Raw genomic sequence first — 23409 nt, forward strand, 5'->3', positions numbered from 1 at the left:
GATGCAACACTAAAAATGGAAAATTAAAGCTTCTGGTTATCACTTCATGGTTATGCCAGGCAGGGCAGGGGTGTAAGGCATGTAAACCCAAGGCTTGTTCCTGTATTGTGATATTCAAACACAGTATTGTTCCTGTATTGTGAACAATATTTGTTCCTGTAGTGTGATGTCCAAACACAGCCCATGAGTCCTGCAGTGAACTTGTTAAGAATCAGCAAGCGTTTGAAGAAAATGACAGCAACATTGATGGAGGAATTATCAAGTTTTAATTGTATGCATATTGTTACGCACTCACCTAGTATTTTATGAGGAGGAGGAAGAGGTGCGTGTGCGTGTGTGCACACACCTTTTATAAATAAATATGCAGTATAAATAAATCTGTATGCCAATGCCAGTACTTCTCACACTCTAGTGAGTGCTCTCAGGGGCTAGGGTCCCAGTCCCACGGGGTAAAAGCCTCTCACCAAGGTAAACACCGACACAAACAGAATTACTGGTGCAGTCCTAGGTCAAGCACAGGAATTCAGTCTTGGTCCAAATGTGATCCAGAAACAAAGTCAGGAAACAGTCCAATGCTGGTCTCATAGGGAGATTCAGTAACAGGGGGCGGCAGAATATGACAGAGTCCCAAGGGGTTTGCCAGCAAGTCTCAATTGAGAGGAAACCCCACAAGGGGATCATCTGCGTGCTTTTCTTCAACCTATGGAGTGTCTGTTTCATCTTCTGAGGACTCTCTTTCTGGCTAGACCTGAAAGCTCTTGAGCTACTATTGAATTAAATATCCTGAACTCTTTTAAAGCTTTCTCCTTTTAAATTAGTTCATTGACCTGAAGCCGGTCAGACAGTTCCTAAACCGAGTATTCTGCACTTCTTCCATCTGACAGAGTATAGCAAATTATCTTACACCCACAAATCTATGTTAAGCTATGTTCCTTTGTTAATTTCTTTTGATCTTCCAGTATTAGTGTAATTATGGGCATAGCTTTAAAAAGATGATAAAAGGTCTTAAGGGTTATAAAGTGTAAATAGAGGTTAGGAAAATGGCCTTTAAATCCATTAGTAAGGCAGAGATTTAAGAGAGGTCAAAGCTAAAGCATATAAAATGCAAATTGTTCAATAGTAAATTGATGATATGACAGTATTCAAGAAAGAAAAGGCTATAAGCAGTGTGGTTGGTAAAGAACACATTGGGGTTGCTGGCTGCCTGAAAAACAGATCTTACAGAGTATAGGTATTTTGAATTTGGTACCATGTATTTTGTTTTCTTTTTAGAAAACATCAGTAGAAATCATCAGTATTTTCTGTGAGAAAGTAATGTTCACTGTGAATGTAACACTGTGTTCTTTTAAATTCTTTTAGCAATTTGAAATAGTTTCAGAACAGTAATCCATTTTATATCTGAAACTTTCACTGTGTTACATTTCTCTGTGGGACAGAGTGCAAATTTTCAGAAGCCCACTGGCCTTATGCGAGGAGGCGAATTTGAATTTTGAACCAGTCTTCCTGAATAGAAAAGAACAGGGACAGAAGTAGAATTATGTAATGGAGCATCAGACAGCATCAGTATTCGAAATTCGCCAGGTCCCAGGCGCATTTTGCACCTAGCTGTCGGCCACTTGTGACCAAGTGAAGATGCCTGGGCACCAGGATGGAACCTGATGTCTCCATCATCTGGAAGTGCATACCTGGGCATCCTTGGATCTTGACTGTTTTCACACACTAGCAACACATCCTGTAAAATTCTCTCTGTGATATTTTATCTGCACAATCAGAATGAATTTCAAGAACCAAAAAGTTGTATTGAAAAATACGACTTTCAGGCCATCTGGCCCAAAAATAGCAACTAGCCATTCCATTTTGGCGACTGTAATTATGATTTAAGGAGCCATTTGGTGCCTAGCTTATATATCTGAGTTTCTAACACTGGACAGCATGGAAACTGTTTACCTAGTTCACCAGATGTATGGATTGTTTGCAAAGAATGTAGCATAGGTCAAAGGACTGAGGTGTACAGGGATTCCATTTCCATCACTAAGAAATGCATATTTAATGTATGTTACATCTGGCAGGTATTTCTTACTGACATGAAGGAAAGGTGTGTATGACTACTCCTGAAAAAGCTAACCCAGGATCCAGTGGAACATGGCAATATTTTGGAGGTGTTTGAGAAGGCACTTTTTTGGATTATACTGATTATTTTGACCCTTACCAAATTGCATTCTGACATGGCTTTTGGTACCAAATCAGTTTTATTGTTGAGACTACAGTGGTACCTCTACTTACGTTCACCTCTGGTTACGTATCCTTCGGGATACGTACGCGGCAAACCCGGAAATATTTTTCCGGGTTTTGCCACTCGTGCATGCGCAGAAGTGCTGAACCGTGCCGTGTGCATGCACTGAAGCTGCATCTCTGGATATGCACACCTCAGGATCCGGCCGGAGCTCCAGAATGGATCCCGTGTGCAACCGTAGGTATCATTATATATTCAATATATCACATGGTCACTTACCTTCCAATTACCACATTTGTTCCTGAAATGTTTTGTTCAGCTTTTCTTCTTAACAAATTGAGAGGTTAATGCTTTATTATGATTACAAACATTTATTACATGAATATATATAATCATATTTTCTTTAATGAATGCGGCCTTACATCATCCCTCGCTTTCTCATTGCAAAATAGGATAAAAGTTATCCATTTCCCCATTAACTTGCTTTCCATCCAACCTCTTGCACATTTAACTGCAGCAATTGCAGCTGGCACACCTTGGTAACCCCATTAGTAGTCCCTTTCTTTTGATGTGTTCCATATTTAAAACTGTTCTTTTATGTTGGCTATTTATTTATTTATTTATGTTTCCCACCAACTTTTCCGAAGAAGCTCAAGGCAGCTAACTAACAGTAATGAAAACAGAATGAAACAAACTTAACCGCCCCCCTTCTAAAATAAAGCTACCCAATAGCACTTCTTCTAATCTACTCTCTGTTCAGTCTGAAAAGAATAGTTCAACGAGTTTTGCTTTTCGAAGCATAGTATCTTAAGAATAGTAGCAGGCTGCTGTGCTCTCTCTCTACTCTGTAGTGAATATCTTTTTGCCTGTGGCAGTAGCATGTAATTCAGCAGAATATCACATGCAATAAACTCTTTTACAATTATAAACAAATACGATTGCAGTGATGTTGGTGGGGCGATCTGAGGACAATTCTTGAAAAACGTATCTGAAAATATAACTAGCAATTACGAGCCTTTTGGCTAAACCTATTTCAAACATCAAACACAAACATAGGGACCTGTGCTGAACAGACTGCTAGTTGTACAGTCATACCTCATGTTGCATTCTGCTCTTGTTACGGACTTTCAGCTTACAAACATGGCAAACCCAGAAGTGTTTACTTCCCGGTTCGCCACTCGCGCATTTGCAGAAGCGATCTGCGTGCTTCGTGCATACACAGAAGCACTCAATCACACAGTGCACATGCACAGAAGAGGCACTCTAGTTGCAGATTTTTGGGGTGCGAACAGCACCCCAAAACGCATTAAGTCTGCAACTAGAGGTACCACAGGACGCGGGTGGTGCTGTGGGTTAAACCACAGAGCCTAGGGCTTGCCAATCAGAAGGTCGGTGGTTCGAATCCCTGAGATGGGGTGAGCTTCCATTGCTCGGTCCCTGCTCCTGCCAACCTAGCAGTTCGAAAGCACATCAAAGTACAAGTAGATAAATAGGTACCACTCCAGCGGGAAGGTAAACGACGTTTCCGTGCACTGCTCTGGTTCGCCAGAAGCGGCTTAGTCATGCTGGCCACATGACCCGGAAGCTGTACGCCGGCTCCCTCGGCCAATAAAGTGAGATGAGTGCTGCAACCCCAGAGTCGGCCGCGACTGGACCTAATGGTCAGGGGTCCCTTTACTTTAGACCACTGTATTGACTTTGGATCATTGGAATAATGGCAAGATTATTTGTTTGTGGTATAATCATTTTGCAAGTTTCACAAGTTGTGGGCCAATGACTAGATTCCAAAGTGCTAATTTGCAGAGCTTGCAGTCAAGCTCTCGCTTTAATTTTTATCAAAGTTTTAAAAACAGGAGGTGGGGGGGAACTGTTTCCACCTGTAATGTCTTTTTCCTTTCTGGACTTTGGGAGGTTCTTGTTTACATGATTGTGCTAGGGAAATGCAGTGGAGTGATTATGCTATGCTTCTGTGAAGGAAAGCTGTTGTGTCAGAAACAATCTCAAATGTACTTAGTGTATTTATGTGTGAAGAATATCTTAAATCTCTCTGCTAAGATCTTTTGAAATCCCCCATAGCTCAGAACATGATTATTCTTCCCTTGCACCAGGCAACAGAACAATGGCCATGTTCCCAGCTGTGATTAAATATTAAATACAGAGAATCTGAAAGTTATAGGGAGCAAAGCTACCTATTGGCATGCACTGTGGCTGCAGCAGAATAAGGAAAGTTTGCATGTCTGAGTGCAAGCATGGGGGGGGGGGATATTGTGACGCGTGAGACAACTTTGGGTACTCAACACAGAAAGGGATGTATGTAATCTGCCTAGTTGGATGTTGCAGTTCCGTTCAAGTGGACTAGAATTCCAGATGCAATTTATATCATGTCTGATTGAATATCTTTTGTGCTTACATGGAGGGGCAGGAAAGAATCCAAAAGCTGGATCTTCAAACGGCTGTGGGTGCTGGTTGTAAGGAAAAAAACATATATTATTGGATGTATAAAGAATTATTCACAAAGGCTGTAAAGTAATTGACAATCTTTCTCCTTGCCTATGTTCCCAAACTTTTTTTTCAGTTTCATCCCTACAGTTAAAAGGTCTTCAAATTAGACGGGAGGCTTCACCGCTGCTTTCTGAAGGCATTACAGATAATGTGTTATTAGTGCTGAAAAGCATTTGTGACCAGCCAGTGATATTGCACATGTATAATGCCAAAAGACATGTGCCAGCCCTGAACTAAAATGTATATTAATTTTCATAGTTGGTCTTTGAGTACTTTTTAAAAATATGCAGGCATTTGAAAAAAACTGGGATTCAAAACAGCATGCAGGCAAAGCAGCAAGTTTTCCATGAGTATCTGAAAACCTAGGGCAGAAACTCTGTGTAACTAATGGGGCTAGATGCACGCATCTCTAGTATAAACAAAATTTTAAAAAATCCTTCCAGGAGCACCTTAGAGACCAACTAAGTTTGTTATTGGTATGAGCTTTCATGTGCACTGCTCCTAAATATCTGTAGACAGTGGCCTACTACAATGTGAGTGTTTATATAAAATTTATTTCATTCATTACTTTTCATCCCACCTATCAAGAACTCAGAACAGTCAGTCAGGGCCTTACCCACCCAGGGCAGGTGGAAAAATGCCTGCAAGGCAGGAAGTAGGTTTTCCAGGACTCACAGCCAAGAGGATTACCGGGTATATACAGTGGTGCCTTGCAAGACGAAATTAATCCGTTCCGTGAGTCTCTTCGTCTAGCGGTTTTTTCGTCTTGCAAAGCAAGCCCATTGACGGCTTAGCGGATTAGCGCTATTAGCGGCTTAGCGGCTTTTAGCGGCTTTTAGCGGCTTAGCGGATCAGCTGATAAGCGGCTTAGTGTCTTAGAAAAAGGGGGGGGAGGGAAAAAACCCCGCAGGAACCCGCAAGACATTTTCGTCTTGCAAAGCAAGCCCATAGGGAAATTCGTTTTGCGAAGCGCCTCCAAAACGGAAAACCCTTTCATCTAGCAGGTTTTCCGTCTTGCGAGGCGTTCGTCTTGCGGGGCACCACTGTATCTGACGGGTGATTTGAACCCACATCTCACCCTGTTGCAGTACTCTGTTGTCAATAACTGTTATATTACTCTCACATTGTTTTGTTTTGTGCATTAATCTGTTGTTTGCCCAGCATAATATTGTACATATCTGTATAAAGACTTTTCATGGAAATGTCCATTTTCCCTTAAACACTTTAGTTGTGTTCTGTCTTGTAACACCAGAGATGTTAAATCTTCCAAATTGTCCAGGCACATTCAGGGATGTAGTTTACACAGAGAGACACCCATGGGAATAGAGTGCTTCTCTGTCAGCTAAATTTAAAGGCATGGGTAAATGGAATTCGAATATCTTTTCAGACAATGTGCAAATTAATTTTTCATCACATATTAATGCAACACTAATTGTTCTGTAGCCATTAATAATCTGATTTTATTGTCTTCAGGATCCCTACATAAATACTCATTGCACATTTTAGCTATCCAGCTCAAGGAGATTGAAAGCTAAAATATTAATGAAAATGTTGCACTCAGTTACCGTACACTATGAATTTTTGAAATTACATTGGAGTGTTAATTAGAAGGCTGACAAACTGGCTCTTGTTGTGGTCAGATGCAGACCCAAATCTTTTGCAAAACTGCTGTCACGTCATGCAGAAATTAATGGAATATGCAGAAATGGTGAAATTTACCAGAAGAATAAGAAAACAAGACAATAAACTATTTATTAAGAAATGGAAATGGTTTATTGAATATTTACAAACAAATTACAAACAGATCAAGACATTAGCGGGACTACTGTAAAAACTTGCAGTTTCTAAAAAAACAACCCATAATAACAGATGGATAAAAGAATAGGTTGAGACATGCAGGGAAAGATTAAAATAATTTTAAGGAACTGCAGAAAGAGGGGGAGGGAAGTCAAGGTTCAGAATTTTATAATTACTGTTGAATGACTTGTGAAATGTTTTCTTTTTTTGTTATAATCAAAAATTATAAATAATAATTAAAAAAACTGTCACTTCAACAGATGTCATGGCAGTCATCTACCTTAGAATTACTGTGTCACTATGGAAATTCAACATTAATGTACACCTGTCATTTTTTAAATAAGAAAATATGTGACTTATTCTGAGAACATTTGCTGGTGGGCAAAATGAGGTGCAGCTCTCACCTCACTTCAGGCCGAGGGAGCCAGTGTTTCTCCTCAGACAGCTTTCCAGGTCATGTGGCCAGCATGACTAAACTCCTACTGACGCATCGAGGACCACGACGAGTGCGAGAGTTCATGGAAATGCTGTTTACCTCCCTGCCGCAGTGGTACCTGTTTATCTACTTGCACTGGTATGTTTTCGAACTGCTAGGTTGGCAGAAGCTGGGACAGAGCAGTAGGAGCTCACCCCATACCCCGTCGCATGGATTTGAACTGCTGACCTTCTGATCAGCAAGCACAAGAGGCTTAGTGGTTTAGACCATAGCGCCACCCACATCCCACTTTTCATTAGTATTACATTCATGTGTGCAACATTTTTGTTGCAGCTGCACTCCACAGGCCCAGGATCTCATGTTCTGTCTGCCTTTGTTACTTCATGGACACGGGATGCAGGTGGCGCTGTAGTCTAAACCATTGAGCCTCTTGGGCTTGCCGATCAGAAGGTAAGTAGTTCAAATTTGCGCAGGAAGGTAAACAGTGTCTCCATGCGCTCTGACACTCGTCAAAGTGTTCCGTGAGCCAGAAGCAGTTTAGTCATGCTGGTCACATGACCCAGAAAAGCTGTCTGCAGACAAATGCCAGCCCTCTTGGCCTGAAAGCGCTGCACCCCATAGTCGAATTTGACTGGATTTGACCGTCCAGGAGTTGCATAGCCATGTTGAGGAGATGTCTTACAGAGAGTTTCCTAAGGACCCTGGAAATAAGCACGGATGCCTGTTTGGACATACAGTTTGAAAGGTGAGGAAAAATGCTGGCATGTAATGGCAAATCCTGGGGGTGCATATTTGGAATTAGAGCAATGAGTTCTTTTGGGATTTGGATGAGACAAAATGATTTACATTTCCAAAGACTGTGTCCCCTTGTCAAACTGTTTTACAACACAACCTTATAGGCACCTTTTCAGAAGTATGTCCCATTTACTCCCAGTTAAGTGTATATAGAATTGAAGCCTAATTCATATAGCTGAGTTAAATGCAAGGAACCAGCTGGAATGGGCATTGTGTAAGGAGGCAGTGTGTACTCTTTATATAAATCAGTGTTTAAGCTTGTTTTTAGTTTTTAGTTTTTGGGGGGGAGAGACTTAAGGAAGCTAATTAACTGGGTAATATATATGCAGCTGTAATGGGCAAATAAATAATTAATTTTATTGCCTTTGTAAATTTCGCTCTTCGGTTATAAATTAATATAATTAAAAGCGTAATGTTTCAGTATGCATTTTTTACTAGCCAAATTTAAATCAAGCAATTAAACTTTAGGTTTCCACATCAAATGAGCTCAGCTCATGGCGATACCAACTGTGTAGATGTACATTTGTTTTTCCTCATCATTACAAAAACATGAAACAAAATACTCTGCAATAAATGTAATCAAGCAAATTATTTCAGGAACTGATGATATATGTGATTTTAACTACTACCAATTAGATTATATAATGGATCATTGCATGGCAAACCTTTTCTGTGTATCAAGCATTTGCACCAATATTATTATTTATGCAGCACTTTCACCACATAGGTCAATACACTTTGCATACCTTATCTCACCAGTCCTTACAAAATGCCTGTATAGAAGGCAACCCAGCACCCCCACAACAGGCTCTCTCGCCAAGGTCATGTGACTGCCATCTTCTGGACCTGCACGGAGGAGAGCCACGCCTGAACTGGGCCTTCGGGGCTGCAGTGGCACCTCCTCCTTCTCCACACAGTTAGTGAAGGGACACCCAGATTTTTCCCAGCCCGTTCCAGTCCTTCCCTGGGGCTTACCTCCCAGAGTGTGTTCTTGAGCGAGGTGTGCACCCTGTGGCAGGAACATGGAGAGGAGAACCTCCTGCTGTCCCGGGACCTGTCAGTTCCTTGGCTCCATGGACAAGGAAAGGCGGCCGGGAAAGGTTGCACTTGGTTCCTCCGCCTGCTCTCCACCACCCCTCTCCTAGGCCTGCTGCAACTGGGACACCCCCAAGCCTGCCCAAGTCTCCTTTCACTGCCTGCTCCACTGCTTGAAAGAAGCATTGTCTTTCTCAAGAGCCCAGGCTGCCATCTCGATAAGACAATACTCAAGTCGTAAGTAACTTGAAGATTTATTACAAAACAATCAGTCTCAGAGGCTCTACCGAAGCCTTCGCACTTCACAAGTCAGTTGACCCTTCTGAGGAATGCTTCCTGGTTCTGCAGAATATCCTGAATCTGTGACCCCTCCGTTTATTGATTTATCTCCTGTCTAAAACCTTTCTCATACGTCTGCTCTTTGGGCTCAGAGGATTAACTGCCTCCTCTTCTGGCAAAGAAATATGATCTCTCCTGCTTTTGAAGCCTTTCTGTACTTCTTGGGAGAGTTGACTTCTCTCCAGCCAGCTATCTCTTAACTGCTGCTCTGCATTATTGTCATTGGTAAGACAAGGGGAAGTGGACAAGCGGCTATTGTTCCTTGACTCCTGCTGTGATTCTATACCTTGGGCAGAAGTGTTCATGACACTATTGTAGCCAATAGGAAATGTTGCACTGTGTGCATGTGTGTGTGGTGCCCAAAACAGTTTCTCCGGTTTGCAAATGTGCTTACCAGGCCCCTATAGCTTGGTGATTCTTGCTCCAGAAACACTGTCACTCTCCACTGTATATAGCTTTAACATGTGAGATTTGGGACTCTTGAATTACATAGCACCACAGGGGGAGACTTCAGGGAGGGGAAAGGAAAACAGATCTCGTTTCCCCTTATCTCCTAGACTGCAGCCCCTTTGTGAGAAGTACAGTCCGTAAAGAGTCATCCCTCTGGCCTGCTGGCGAGTCCTACTCCTGACCTTCCACCTGATACACTCCCTGTGCTGTTGGACTCACAAGACAGTCTGGGAGACACTTGATTCTTTCGACCCAGCAGAAGGGCAATGAGCATCCCAGTTCTGGGTCTCTGAGCCTTTGTACTGTGGGACTCTCACCTGCCACCTCTGGGTTAGTTGCTCCCTGTTCATCAACATCAGGCTTAGAGCCAAGAACCCATTCTGACTCCTTAGCTAGGGACTCTGCAGCCTCTGTTTCATTGTCTTGACACTGTTTGACCCTGAGGTCATGACACTGTATGTTCCTGAAACAAAAGAATTTATTCCAATTAAATACATCTCTTTGACTATTTTTAGTCCTTAATCTTTGGGACCAACTTAGCAGCTATTGTCTACTGAACATGCATTCATTGACATTTCTACAAGTTGTAATAGCATTGCAGTTTGAAAGAACATTATCCCTAGGCACATTTTTTTTTCCTGGGAAAAGCATGCTGAAGTCAAAAGTTACATCTGAGATGAATTTGGGTCAGTAAACTTTATTTCAGTGTTGCTGAGAATTGTCTGGAGTGGTTACTATGCAGATACATTGCTGTAGGCTTCTTTTTAGCTGTATCTGATTGTTCAAGGGTGAGTGGCTAGGAAAAAAAGTTTGCTCCTTGAAAAACATTTATGCTAACTACTGACATTAAAGCATGCAGCATTACAGTTCTACATTGATTCTTTATATTTGATATGCTTTCAGAACTTTTTTGTTTGGAAAGGAATAGCCATGTAAAAAGCCTCCAAATATTAGCAAACAAGTTTTATGTTCAAAGTTAATTTGTTCAGTTCTGTTATGATCTGCTTGCAGAACAATTTGTGACATTGGAGTCTTTAGATGCCTACTATTCTGTTTTTTTGTCATTAGTTTTACCCAAGAGTGAGCATTTATGTGGTTCCTCAGCACACTTTAGTTATTTACAAGGGAAAGAGCAGTGAAGGGTTAATTAGTCAAATAACACCCACGACTGTAATGAATCATGTGGAAGAGAAGCTGAGATGCTTACTTAGCTGTCCACTGGAGTTGTTCATTTGCTGAATCATTTTACGCTGGATGCTTTTAAGTCTGAAACATAGCATGGGACACCAAATATGACAGGAAAGTAGTGGGGGATGCAATTATGGAAATCCTAATTTTCATGTCCCACCTTTAGTTATCAATTGCAAACACATTGGTATTAATCAGCCGTGAAGAGCTGGCTGTGCATTTCAAAAGAAGTATTTCCTACTGCAGAGGTTCTAAATGCTCCTCTTTCTACAGATTAATGGATGTCTTCCTTTCCCTGCATTGTGTAGCATGCGCTGTTGTCTACTTTCATATTAGTCTCAGTTATTATTATCCATCTAAAACTTTTTAAAACACTTGCAATTTCAAAACACGACCAAAAACAATTTGGGAAGGAGAAAAAAAAAAACCACCCCCAAAACTCTTTTCTTTTGTATAAAGATCTACTGGAAAATAAGACGACCCCAAGGTGGTTGCCACCCATGGAAGCAAAGGCTCTGAAAAGACTCAATATGGAGGCCAAATGGCCGAAATATTGGGAGATATTAGAACAAGAAGGAGATAAATTGAAACTGCAGAGTTTTGAGAAATTAAAAGATAAAGTGCGAGATTGGCTTCATTATTATCAAATAAGAGAGGCCTATAATTTGGACAAAAAAATGGGCTTCCAGGTGGAAAAATCGAAATTGGAAACAGAATTGTTAGAACCTAAAATGGAATACACAGGATGAAACAGTCAAATCGGCTATGATTAAATGGGCACAGGACATTGGTCATAACATTATGTTTGCTGACTGGGAAAAGTTGTGGACGACCAGTATGAAGTTTACGGCATGCAATGCCTTAAGAGAGAATATTATGAAAATTATTTATAGGTGGTACATGACCCCAGTCAAGCTTGCTAAAATTTATCACTTGCCCGATAATAAATGCTGGAAATGTAAAGAAACCGAGGGTACATTCTTTCACCTCTGGTGGACGTGCCCAAAGATTAAGGCTTTCTGGGAGATGATATATAATGAACTGAAAAAGGTATTTAAATATACCTTCCTTAAGAAACCAGAGGCCTTTCTCCTGGGCATAGTCGGCCAATTGGTGTCAAAGAAAGATAGAACATTTTTTATGTACGCAACAACAGCAGCAAGAATACTTATCGCAAAGCATTGGAAGACACAAGATTGGCCCACCTTGGAAGAATGGCAGATGCAAGTAATAGACTACATGGAGATGGCAGAAATGACTGGCAGAATCCGAGACCTGGGAGAAGAAGCGGTGGAAGAGGACTGGAAGAAGTTTAAAGACTATTTGCAGAAACACTGCAAAGTTTATGAATGTTAAAATGATGTTGGATGTGATAATATTATGGCATTAGTGATACAGTTTGAAAAAATATGCAAAAATGTAATAGAGAAAGGGTAAATGACCAGTTATATTATGTCAAAAGTAATCAATATGTTAAAGGTGTTTAAAAAATAAGGAGGAAAGATCAGAGACATAATAGAATGATTTTAATAATTAGAAATGAGTTTTGAAAGAGGGTAAGGATTTGCTATATCTGATTGGACAAAGAGGAACACAAAAAAGGGAGGTGTGAGGAAGTCAGGAAAGAAGGTTAATTAAGTATGGATTTAAAAGATGGAGTTTTTATTTCTCTTTTTGTAACTTCATTTTTCTGCACCGTTTTATTTTGCTTTTTGTGTAATTTTGATTGTGTTTGTTTTTCCTTATTTCTGTTACCATTATGTGTTGGTTTTTTTCTGTAAAAGTTTAATAAATATATTTTTTAAAAAAACAAAAACAAAAACTCTTTTCTTTTGTCTCTCTTTTCTGAGTTGGGAAAATATGAACTGGTAAAACTTGAAAGACAAAAAAGTTAGGGGAAATGTATACTTAATGATGGGGCCCTGGCAATCTGGCTATGCTTTGTCACCCCCTTGCCATGATCAGAGTTTGACTTGAGCACACCAGTATAGCAATCATCATCATCATCATCATCATCATCATCATCTTTTGTGATAAAGGTGGTTACGGGCTTGCCTGCCTGTTCCCCTTGTCCCAGACTTACAAGAAACTAAACCAGATTCAAGTTAAGCCTGATCACACTATTCCTCCACTCCTTTTTGTTGTTTGCTGTACAAAGTAGGTGAAAGTATCTTTATAGTAAGGAAGATGAATTCCTTAAAACTTCTTGTCTGAGTCTTACAATGGAAATCCTTTTCCTCATGAACATACTGCTGAGAGGTTTTAACAGCCAGACTTGAATAGCTGTATGTATCTCTGAAATAGTGTAGCAAGGTAAAGTGCTAGGAGACCCCCAACAAGGATATACAAGGGATGTCAGAATCAAGAGCAAGACCTGACATTATGAGGGGAAATGCTATTCTTGACCAAATGCAAAAATAGGACAAGTATAGAGCAAAGTGCTCAAAAGAGCTTGACACCCAGCAGCTTCTGTATTGTGATACTTTTGGGCAGATTTTCAAAATGAGTTCATCACAAGCTGAGCTTTTTTGAGATTCTGGCTAAGAACCAACTCTGTCATAGTTGTAAAAGAGGGGTTCTTTTAAGAATTACTTCTCTGATTACCTGGCGAGAGGCTAATAATGGTTTAAATCTCATGTGGTTTAAAGCCGACAAGTTCTATTTATGTGTCTTACAGCCTGAGATAAATGTGGAAAACATGCAGAAAGCTATGTCAAATATGAAATCCGCAGTGTGTGGACATCAGGGGCATGCAGCTAGCCTTGGTATGAAACCCCTTCACATGAGTAATACATTATCATAGTTGCAATCAGAAAAGTTAAGCAGAGTTTACTTTCTTCCACAATATTCAGTTTGGTGTTTTGGTTTGGTATTGCTCGTTGTTTATAAGGCTTTCTTAGAAATTTCTTTCTCCCTTCAACCATCTCTCTCCCTCTCCTCCCCCCCCCACCTCAGAGACAGTTCTTGGCACAACCCATGTTGCTTCTTGATTGAATGTGAATGCTAAGTTTACTCAGCTTTGCAAATAAGATTTCTCATCTGAAAGTGTGGGTATCCATTTTGAGATGAGGTAACTAGAACTTTATGTGAACCGCTCTGAGACCTTCGGGTATAGGGCGGTATAGAAATTAAACAAACAAACAAACAAACAACAACTACACAAAGTATTCCAAGTGTGATGACAACAGAGATTTGTATAATGCCATTGTGAAATTGCCTTTCTGACAGCTGCAACACACCGAGTCAACATTAAGATATTCACCACAACCCCAAGATCTCTTTTCTGGTCAATCACTACCTATTCAGACTCCATTAACACATATGTGAAGTTAGGAGTTTTTGCACAAATATGCATCACTTAACCATTTTAATGCCTATATGGGGGAGATACTTTCAAAGCTCCTTGCAATCCCTTTTTGTTTTTACTCCTCTGGACAATCTAATATCACCTGCAAACTCAGCAATCTTACTGTGTACACTTAAATCCATATCGTTTATGAAAAACTTTAAAAGCACCAGTAGCAGTTCAGATCCTTGGGCAACCCCACTTCTTTCATCTCTCCATTGTGAGAACGGACATTGGTTCCTACTCTCTGATTCCTGAAGTCATTATGCCTCCATTAGCTGGTTAGAGCATGGTGCTGATAATGCCAAGGTCACAATTTTGATTCCCCACATGGGACAGCTGCATATTCCTGCATTGCTGGGGGTTGGGCTAGATGATCCTTTGGGTCCCTTCCAATACTACTATTCTATGAGACATCTATGATCTTTCTATGACTAGTACTCTAATCCCATGACTACTGAACTTACTAAAGCATCTTTTATGAGAGATTTTATCAAAAGCTTTTGGAAAGTCCAAGTGCCTAGTGTCTATTAAACCACCCCTATCCATGTGCATATTGACTTTTCTACATTTATGCATAGAACACTTCTAAGATTTAATTTTTAATTAAACACAAGCATACCTGTTCCTCATCAGTGTAGGAGTGCTTTCTCTCTTGGGAAGAAGGCATATGCATGAAACTGGTGAGAATGAAATCAAATAATGAGCACCATTAACCCGTGTCTTTATTTCATTGTATCAAGGCACCTTTGGGGTGTTCTTAATGACATAAAGGAAGAAAGAAAGCAGAATTGCAGCACCTCATTAGATTCATATCTATAGATCCATGCCCCTTCCTGTCATTTTCTTGCAGGGCAAAGTCATAATTTAATTAATTAATTTTACAGAATAAGTCTGACCTGCCAAGCAGCTAGAGCCATCAAACTTTCCAATTACTTGTTGCCAATTTCATGGAGAGTTTAATTATCTGCTCTTCCCTAGGACTGGAGGCTCACCTTTTTTATGCCATTCAGGTTCAGGAGAAGAGAAGATTTCACAGAACAACAAAGTGACACAGTCACTTGTATTCTTTATGTTTAATGATGACTCAATGTGATTAATAGCATATGGCTGGACCTTGTTCCTGGTGCAATGGGGGAGGTTTCAGTGTTATTTTCAAATTTGCTTTCCTGACAAAAATGTTTGGAGCCTAAAATAAGTGAGCAGAAGACTGTTTGCAGAAGGAAACATTCCTGGCTCTGTCTTACACCTGCAGCTACCTTTGCTCCCTCAAAATGCCTCTCTGGAGGGTCAGGGAGCCCTCCTGGATAATCTGGTATAGGGAACAAGCTCTTGGGAGAGGAAGGAATCACCTGGTTTGGATGGAGATGTGAATTACATAGGGAATACACTAAAAGGGCTGTGACTTTCTGAAACCAGCTGTAGGCTATATACCTCATAGAAAACTTAGGCTTGCATGGATGTATACATGAAATGGGCCCAAGAGAGAATAGAGCAGTGGCTTGTATAATGTCCTATACAGTGGTACCTTGGGTTACAGATGCTTCAGGTTACAGACGCTTCAGGTTACAGACTCTGCTAACCCAGAAATAGTACCTCTGGTTAAGAACTTTGCTTCAGGATGAGAACAGAAATCGCGCGGTGGCAGTGATTCCTCAGGTGGTACCTCAGGTTAAGAACAGTTTCAGGTTAAGAACGGACCTCCAGAACAAATTAAGTTCTTAACCCGAGGTACCACTGTACTGTGAAAGCTTGAGGAACAAGAGGGAAGTGTGGTTGTGTGCCATCAAGTGACTGAGGGTGATATTCAGTGCTATTAAAAATCGAAGTAGGTCTACTGAAATCAGTGGGCTTAAGTACAGGATATCTCTCTGACTCAGTAGTTAGGATGAACATAACAGATTGGAGAACTGATCCCAAGCTAACAAAATGAATTCCAATAGGGACAATGCAAGGTTTTACACTTAGGCAGGAATAACCCACTGCACAAATATAATATTGGGGGGACGGGACGGGACACTTTGCTTGCCATAAGTACATGTGAAGAGGGTCCAGGGATCTTAGTAGACCACAAGCTTAACATGAGTCAACAATGTGATGCAGCAAGAAAAGAATAAAATAAAATAAAATGCTAATGCTGTGCTAGGCTGTATCATCAGAAGTATATTGCCCAGAAGTAATAGTATCATTTTATTGTGCCTTGGTCAGACAACATCTAGAATACTGCGTCCAGTTCTGGGTGCCACAATTTAAGAGGATATTGACAAGCTGGGACATGTGCAGAGGAGAGCAACCAAGATGATCAGAGGTCTGGAAACCAAGCCTTATGAGGAACGGTTCAGGGAGTTGGGTATGCTTAGCCTGGAAAAGAAGGAGATATGATAACCATCTTCAAAATTCTCAAGGGCTGTCACATGGAAGATGAAGCAAGCTTGATTCTCCTGCTCCAGGGGGTAGAGAACCCAAACCAATGGCTTCAGTTTACAAGAAAGGAGATTCCAACTAAACATCAGGTAGAACTTTCTGATAGTAGGAGCTGTTAGACAATGGAACGGACTCCCTCAGAAGGTGGTGGATTGTCCTTCCTTGTAGATCTTTAAGCAGATGTTGGATGGCCACCTGTCATCTATGATTTTGTTGAAATTCCTGCATTGTAAGGAGTTGGACTAGATGACCCTTGGGGCTCCTTCCAACTCTACAGTTCTGATTCTATTAATTCAAGTCAAGGAGAAGAAGAAGAGGAGTTTGGATTTGCTATCCCGCTTTATCACTACCCTAAGGAGTCTCAAAGTGGCTAACAATCTCCTTTCCCTTCCTCCACCACAACAAACACTCTGTGAGGTGAGTGAGGCTGAGAGACATCAGAGAAGTATGACTAGCCCAAGGTCACCCAGCAGTTGCATGTGGAGGAGTGGGGACACGAACCTGGTTCACCAGATTATGAGTCCACCGCTCTTAACCACTACACCACCCTGGCTCTCCACATAGATTCACTACAATAATCTATGGGGTGAGGAGAAGGTGACATCACTGACCATAGTGTTGGCACGGTCCATTCCCCACCCCATTAAGAACGCTCACAGTCTCTTCCTACCTGCTCAAATTGTGGCAATGGCAGAGGGAATATTGCTCGCAGGTGAGCAACCTCTTGCAGAGGGAGGAGACATAGCTGCATTGATTAAAAGCAAAATTGCTGTTCCAGCAACATGGCAAGGATCTCTCAGAAGAGTGGGGACGGAGTTTAAAATCTCAAGAAGCAAACATTGCTTCGCTTGAATTCATATCAACAGATACAACCAAATCAGCCTCAGAGGCTTTAGCTACAGGGATTCAAAATGTGGATCAGCTACACCATCTGTATTTGATAAACCTGGATTTTCAACTCCCATCATCCCTGACCATTAGCCATATTGGCTGGGGCTGGGAGATGGAGTCCAACAGGATCTGAAAGAATACAGATTTCCCACAGCTGTACTAAATGTTTGTTCTCTCTATGTCTATTGTTGCCATGAGTTACTCCTATCTCCACAGTTAACTCCAGTGCCATCTAGTGATTAAACCACACAGCATCTAACGCCTGCTGCAAAGTTAATTCATTTGCTTTCTTGAGTTTTTCATTAATCCAGTTTGCATGCTTTATTAAGCCATTTTAGTAGTTTTACCATCCACATTACAAAACAGAAATTAACCAGTGCAGAGGTAAAAAAAGATAAGTAACCACAGAAAGGGTGGAAGGGGAGGGGGTAGATGATTTGATGCTTTAAATTGGTCATGTGAATTTATTTTTGTGATAATTTTTATAAAATGAGAAAATGGAATACCAGTCAACAACTTAATCTTTTAAAGAAGGTGAATTAGACCAATCTAGCCTGATCCACCAAAACAGTTCTTAATTTTTTATGTTCACTTGCCTGTTGACCATAGCTGTGATGTGATTATACTGTGGATTGTGGATCCTGCTTTATCTGGTGAGAGATGGGAACGATTCTTTAACTTTCTGTGTGAATAATGAAAATTTTGCCGTACTGAGTGTATACTCTGGAAATATGGTTGGCATTCACTTTATAGATCTCTGCTGCTGTGTTTATATCCCTGTCATGGTAATGGCAAGGTCCGAAGGAAGCTTTATTCCTGTACTCAGGACCTAGAGGTTTGCTTTGTGGTCCCAGTTGCAGTGCCTCCCCTCCCCGCTCTAAGACTGTGGTGAAGTGAGAGAGTATAAACCAGGCATGGCCAGACTTGGCTCTCCAGATGTTTTGGGACTACAACTCCCATCATCCCTAGCTAACAAGACCAGTGGTCAGGGATGATGGGAACTGTAGTGCCATAACATCTGGAAAGCCAAGCAGTCTGGAATTAAGAATGGCCACCACTTTATTGATTACAGGTGTAGGCTCAGGTATTGGGTGTATATCTAGTCCAGCCTACTTCTGGAGGGATGGAACTGTATCAAGATCATGCCAAAGACACTCTCCCCCCCCCCCCATGCTGTCTGCTGCTGATCAGAGGGAGGGGTCTATGCTGCTTATGGTGCTTCCAGAAAAACCTGAGTCTTGGATCTCTGGTTGGTGAACTCTTCTCAGGTTGATTCAGAATTAGCAGTTACAAGCATAATGAGATAACTCTTAACTACCCCCACCCCCGCAAAGAAACATTTGTATTTGATTTGATTTGTAATTGGGGTTGAAACATATTTTATTGCCTTAACATTCCATCTTTTTTGGTGCAGCCATGGAACTAATCATAGCTCACACTGAGCTAAGCAAACAGTCTGCAAAATGGATTGTTAAACAATCTAGGGAACTGTTGACTGGCAAATGATGTTCAGTGTGTATATACCTAAACATTATGAGCTCGTCATTTCGTATTCCAATAATTCTGAACTTTGCATATATATGAGATCTACAACAAAATGAGGGGCTGTGGCTGTTCATTTACTGTAAAGAAATAAATTTGGAAAGCCCTTAAGAACCCCACTTGGAGTGGGGGGGATTATATCTGTGAAAAATGGCTCCATAGCAATCACATAAGAATATAAGAACGTAAGAGGAGCCTGTTGGATCAGGCCAAAGGCTCATCTAGACCAACATCCTTTTCTCACAGTGGTCAACATGATACCCGTGAAAAACCCACAAGCAGGAATCAGTAGGGGTGGCAAATCCACACACCCACTACACTCTTTTAGAGAATTGGGTGTCACTTCTTAACTCTGAAAAGCACTACTTCTTCTAGCATGACACTTAGGCACAGGAAACAGGAAGGAGCTCTTCTTCCTGTTTCCCCTCACTAAGGCTAAGTCCTTATAACGATGGTGCAGTTCCAGAGGGAATCTTCAGTTAAAAATAGGTGCCCGATTTTTGAAACAATCTCCTCATAGCTAAGTTCTGCAATGGGGAAGAACCCTCCACCCTCTGCTGACTGGGCCTGTATGTATGGTGAATGTGACTGAATGTGCATTTCCAACATATTACATTTCTTACTCTTCTGTCAATTGTTCTCTGCTTGCATTCCCATTTATTTATATATTTAGCATTTTACTTTTTTTTTTGTTTACACGTCATAATTCACTGTCATACATGATTTTTATAACGACTTTCCAACCTGACCTTCCATGGCATTGTTGGTGATACTGCATATCAGTTTATTAGTCTACCCTACTTTCCCCCTTTTTATCCCTCTTTGTATTTAACTGTTGTTCATAGGATCACCTCTACTTGTAGATTAGTTTTGGTGTCGTATTTTTTTTTTTAATAGTCCCCAAAAGGAGTTCCATTAGCCCTTTATCTTTTTTTCATCCTGGTCCCTTATTTTGGCTGTTAAATTGGCGAGTTCTGCAAATACTAATCTGCTTGCATTCCGCTTACAATTCCGCCCACTGCATTATAGGATTCTCTCTATAAAGATTCCATTTCAGTCTTCCCTATGCATTGTGATTATTTATCATTGCCTCAAAAAAGTATCACAATAACTACACTGTATTGTTTTTTTTGAATGAAAGTTGTTGTAGAAGTGATTCACTCTGGTTTAGTTATTCTAGGTTGATTCTTATTTTGAACCATGCTGTTTGAGCAATACACAGCAATTTGCATTCAATGCTCTATTTACTGGTAAATGTTTTCTAGCATTGTCATCTTACGGTGACCAGCCCAGATTATAATAAAGCACATCATTTTAGCCTACGTCAATTTCCTAATTTAGTATCACAGAGAAGGCAGAATAACACATGCGCCACAATTCTTGAATTCAAAGATTTCCCTCAAAAGGTGATGGATTTTCAGGCTTTTTCTCCCTGCATGACACTTCATTCCCATCAAGTATTGTGTTACATTCTGCTCTGAATCAGCCAAACAAGTGACCCTAGAATTTAACACCACACCTTCTGTCTTTCTTCTCTCTCTTTTGTTTTATGACTCTTAAAGAATTTGAGGACATTATAGTCATCCTCAGGGGAAAAATCTACATGTCTGTGTACGCAGAAGATTAAGACTGTGTGGAACTTGAGACTGTTCATTGGCAGCAACCTGAGGAATTTGTCTTCTCTCTAATGTTGCTCTGAGGGGCGTGGAAACTGTATCAAAAACTCTGAACCATCAGGCGAGCCAAGGTAAGCATCTCTTAGTTTGTTAACTTTCCCATATTTTTCTCATTAATATAAAATCATAAGACTTGGTTCCTTTAAGCACTTACTGGTGCTATATCATTGTTTATGTGATTTTTGTTTTCAGCTGATTTCACTGGTAGCCAGGAGCTTAGTTGATCTTACCACAAGCAGGCATCAGTAGCCTGAAAAACATTTTTCAAAAAAATATTTATAAAAAGAGGTGAAGGAATCACACAGTCAGAAGTTATTATCTTGATCTTATTTCCTTCCTGACCTTGAATGAAATATCCTGTACTGTTCCATTACTGCTGTGATTTTAAGTATGAGAGACTTGGCTGGTTTTGTGTGGCATATCAGGTATGAGACAGAGCTATACCTTTTGACTTGGCTGGGCAGGAAGAGATAAGAAAAAGGCACATTGTGTTTAATCATTTTTGGGGAACAGGAAATTGCACAGCATAAGCAAGCAGCTTATTCTAACAGATACAGAGGAGCTCACACTGCATAATTCCACAATTTTTGTTTGGGCCAGATTATTTCTAGAGAATGAATTAGTTGCTTGAACTAATTGAGTTTTGTTGAATGATAAATTGTTTACATGGTTCATGAGTACCTTTATCTTAAATGTCTGGTTCAAAGATGGAGATTTATACTTGACATAAAAAATATGTACTGTTCCAGCTTGTTTTCAAGAGTTGAAGCAACCCAAAAAGTAATCAAGAGCTTCCTGTATCTGAAAAGTGTTTTAAAAAACGGGGTCGTTATGGAGAAATGTATGTAGTCTTCTATGTTTAAGTGACGTCTCTGAACTGATGGGAGTTATAGATGGAAATGTGCACGTATAGAGTTTGAACAGGTGTAATTGAGCTGCAATTTCAGCAGGCAAAGGATTTGGCTCCCACACTGCTGTATGTTTTGAGAGAGAAATGGTATGTAGCAGTCTCCCCCAACTGCATACTATCCAGATACTTTGGACTAAAGCTTCCATCATCATTGGCCATTGGTCACACTAGCTGCAGCCAATTGGAATTAGGATTGATTGCCTTAGAAGTACTTCCTTGTTTTTTTAATGGAATGCCTGTCCAAGTCTCACTCAGCATGCACCATTTGTTTTCAGTGGAGCTTTCATGTATTTTGTAATCAGAAGTGTGTATCTGACTACAGTGCAAGAGGAAAAATAAATTCCATTTTTTCAAAATACAAAAGAAGAAGAAAGAATGCAAATGTTCATCAGCTGGTAGAGAGAGAACTGACTTCCAGTGTCGCACTGTTCAAGACCTATGGCTGCCTCATGGCCAGGGCTGTCTAACATCTGGAATATTGCAGTATGGTATTACAAGCTTCATGTACATAGTGTGTTGTATTGTTTACAGATCAAATTGAAGGTTATGTGTACACTTTTTCATTTCAAATGCTTCTTTTTCTTATGCATCAAATTTGAATCTTTTTTTTTTTTTTGGAAAAGGGCTGTGCTTTAGTAATACACAGATTTAACTTTTTAAAAACTAACCATGAAGTACATTAATTTTTGTAAGCTTCAGTGAAGGGATCTGTAGTGTTTATGTGATGTGCTTTACAAATTTCAATGTTTTTGTAAGATTGGTTCTTGCATACAGCACTTGGATGGTTGGTTTAACTTGAAGCTGCTCTGTAAACACTTTTTGCCAGTTATACTTATGGAAATTGAAATAGTATCACAGATACTAAAACTGTTATATGTAGCATAGCCCTGACTCCTCCTTTTCCCTATCAACAATGTATCACAGATACACTGTGTCATTAGGCAATGCAAATGTTTTGTTAAAAGGTAAAGGTAAAGGGACCCCTGACCATTAGGTCCAGTCGTGACCTGGGGTTGCGGCGCTCATCTCGCTTTATTGGCCAAGGGAGCTGGCGTACAGCTTCCGGGTCATGTGGCTAGCAGAGCAGGGCACAGAAACGCCGTTTACCTTCCCACCAGAGCGGTACCTATTTATCTACTTGCACTTTGACATGCTTTCGAACTGCTAGCTTGGCAGGAGCAGGGACCGAGCAACGGGAGCTCACCCCATTGCAGGGATTTGAACCACTGACCTTCTGATCAGCAAGTCCTAGGCTTTGTGGTTTAACCCACAGCACCACCCGCGTCCCTTGCATGTTTTGTTAGCCTAGACCTATTTGCTTGGAATGAATGTGGCTTTCGTTGCAGTTGGTGGTCATGTGACACAAAGTTAGAAAACCTTTTTAGAACTATCCCCATGGCTTGCTGTATTAATTCGGAAATATCAATATGACTGTCATCCACATCCTAATGTAAAAGGAAAAGGAGTATTTCACTCAGACACACACTGCATCTTTTTAGTTTAGTTGCTTACTTGCACAATTTGTGCATTCATTGTGATTTTGATGCCATATACTGTATATTGAATACATATGTTATCTGTATCTATCCACAATTTTCCTTTTGCCATTTACAAACAGCTATCTGTTTTTATTTGTTCTGTGTTACAATATTTCTTCACTGTTCCTTCAATAGCTTCCTATTCCACGTTTACCCAAATATTTCAGCTATTATTTGTTATTATTATTAAACAAATTTAGAAACTACATCATGGCATAAAGCAATGTACTGGGTAAAAGCAGGATAAAACACAGAAGCCCAAACTCTTAAGAACAATAAAATAAAATCATCTTCCTCTAAAAAACAA

The 23409-nt window shown here is 40.4% G+C and overlaps 1 protein-coding gene across 1 annotated transcript in view; it reads left to right on the forward strand.

The window, feature by feature from the left end:
- The window catches only part of SGCD (sarcoglycan delta), a 404733-nt gene that overhangs the window by 111107 nt on the left and 270217 nt on the right, over nt 1-23409 (forward strand). The window contains exon 3 of the mRNA XM_079968328.1: nt 20541-20725. The gene's annotated coding sequence lies outside the window, so the exon portion shown is untranslated. The remainder of the gene's footprint in view (nt 1-20540; nt 20726-23409) is intronic.

Source organism: Podarcis cretensis (genome assembly GCF_951804945.1).
Source record: "Podarcis cretensis genome assembly, chromosome: 2".
In the NCBI taxonomy this organism is placed as follows: domain Eukaryota; kingdom Metazoa; phylum Chordata; class Lepidosauria; order Squamata; family Lacertidae; genus Podarcis; species Podarcis cretensis.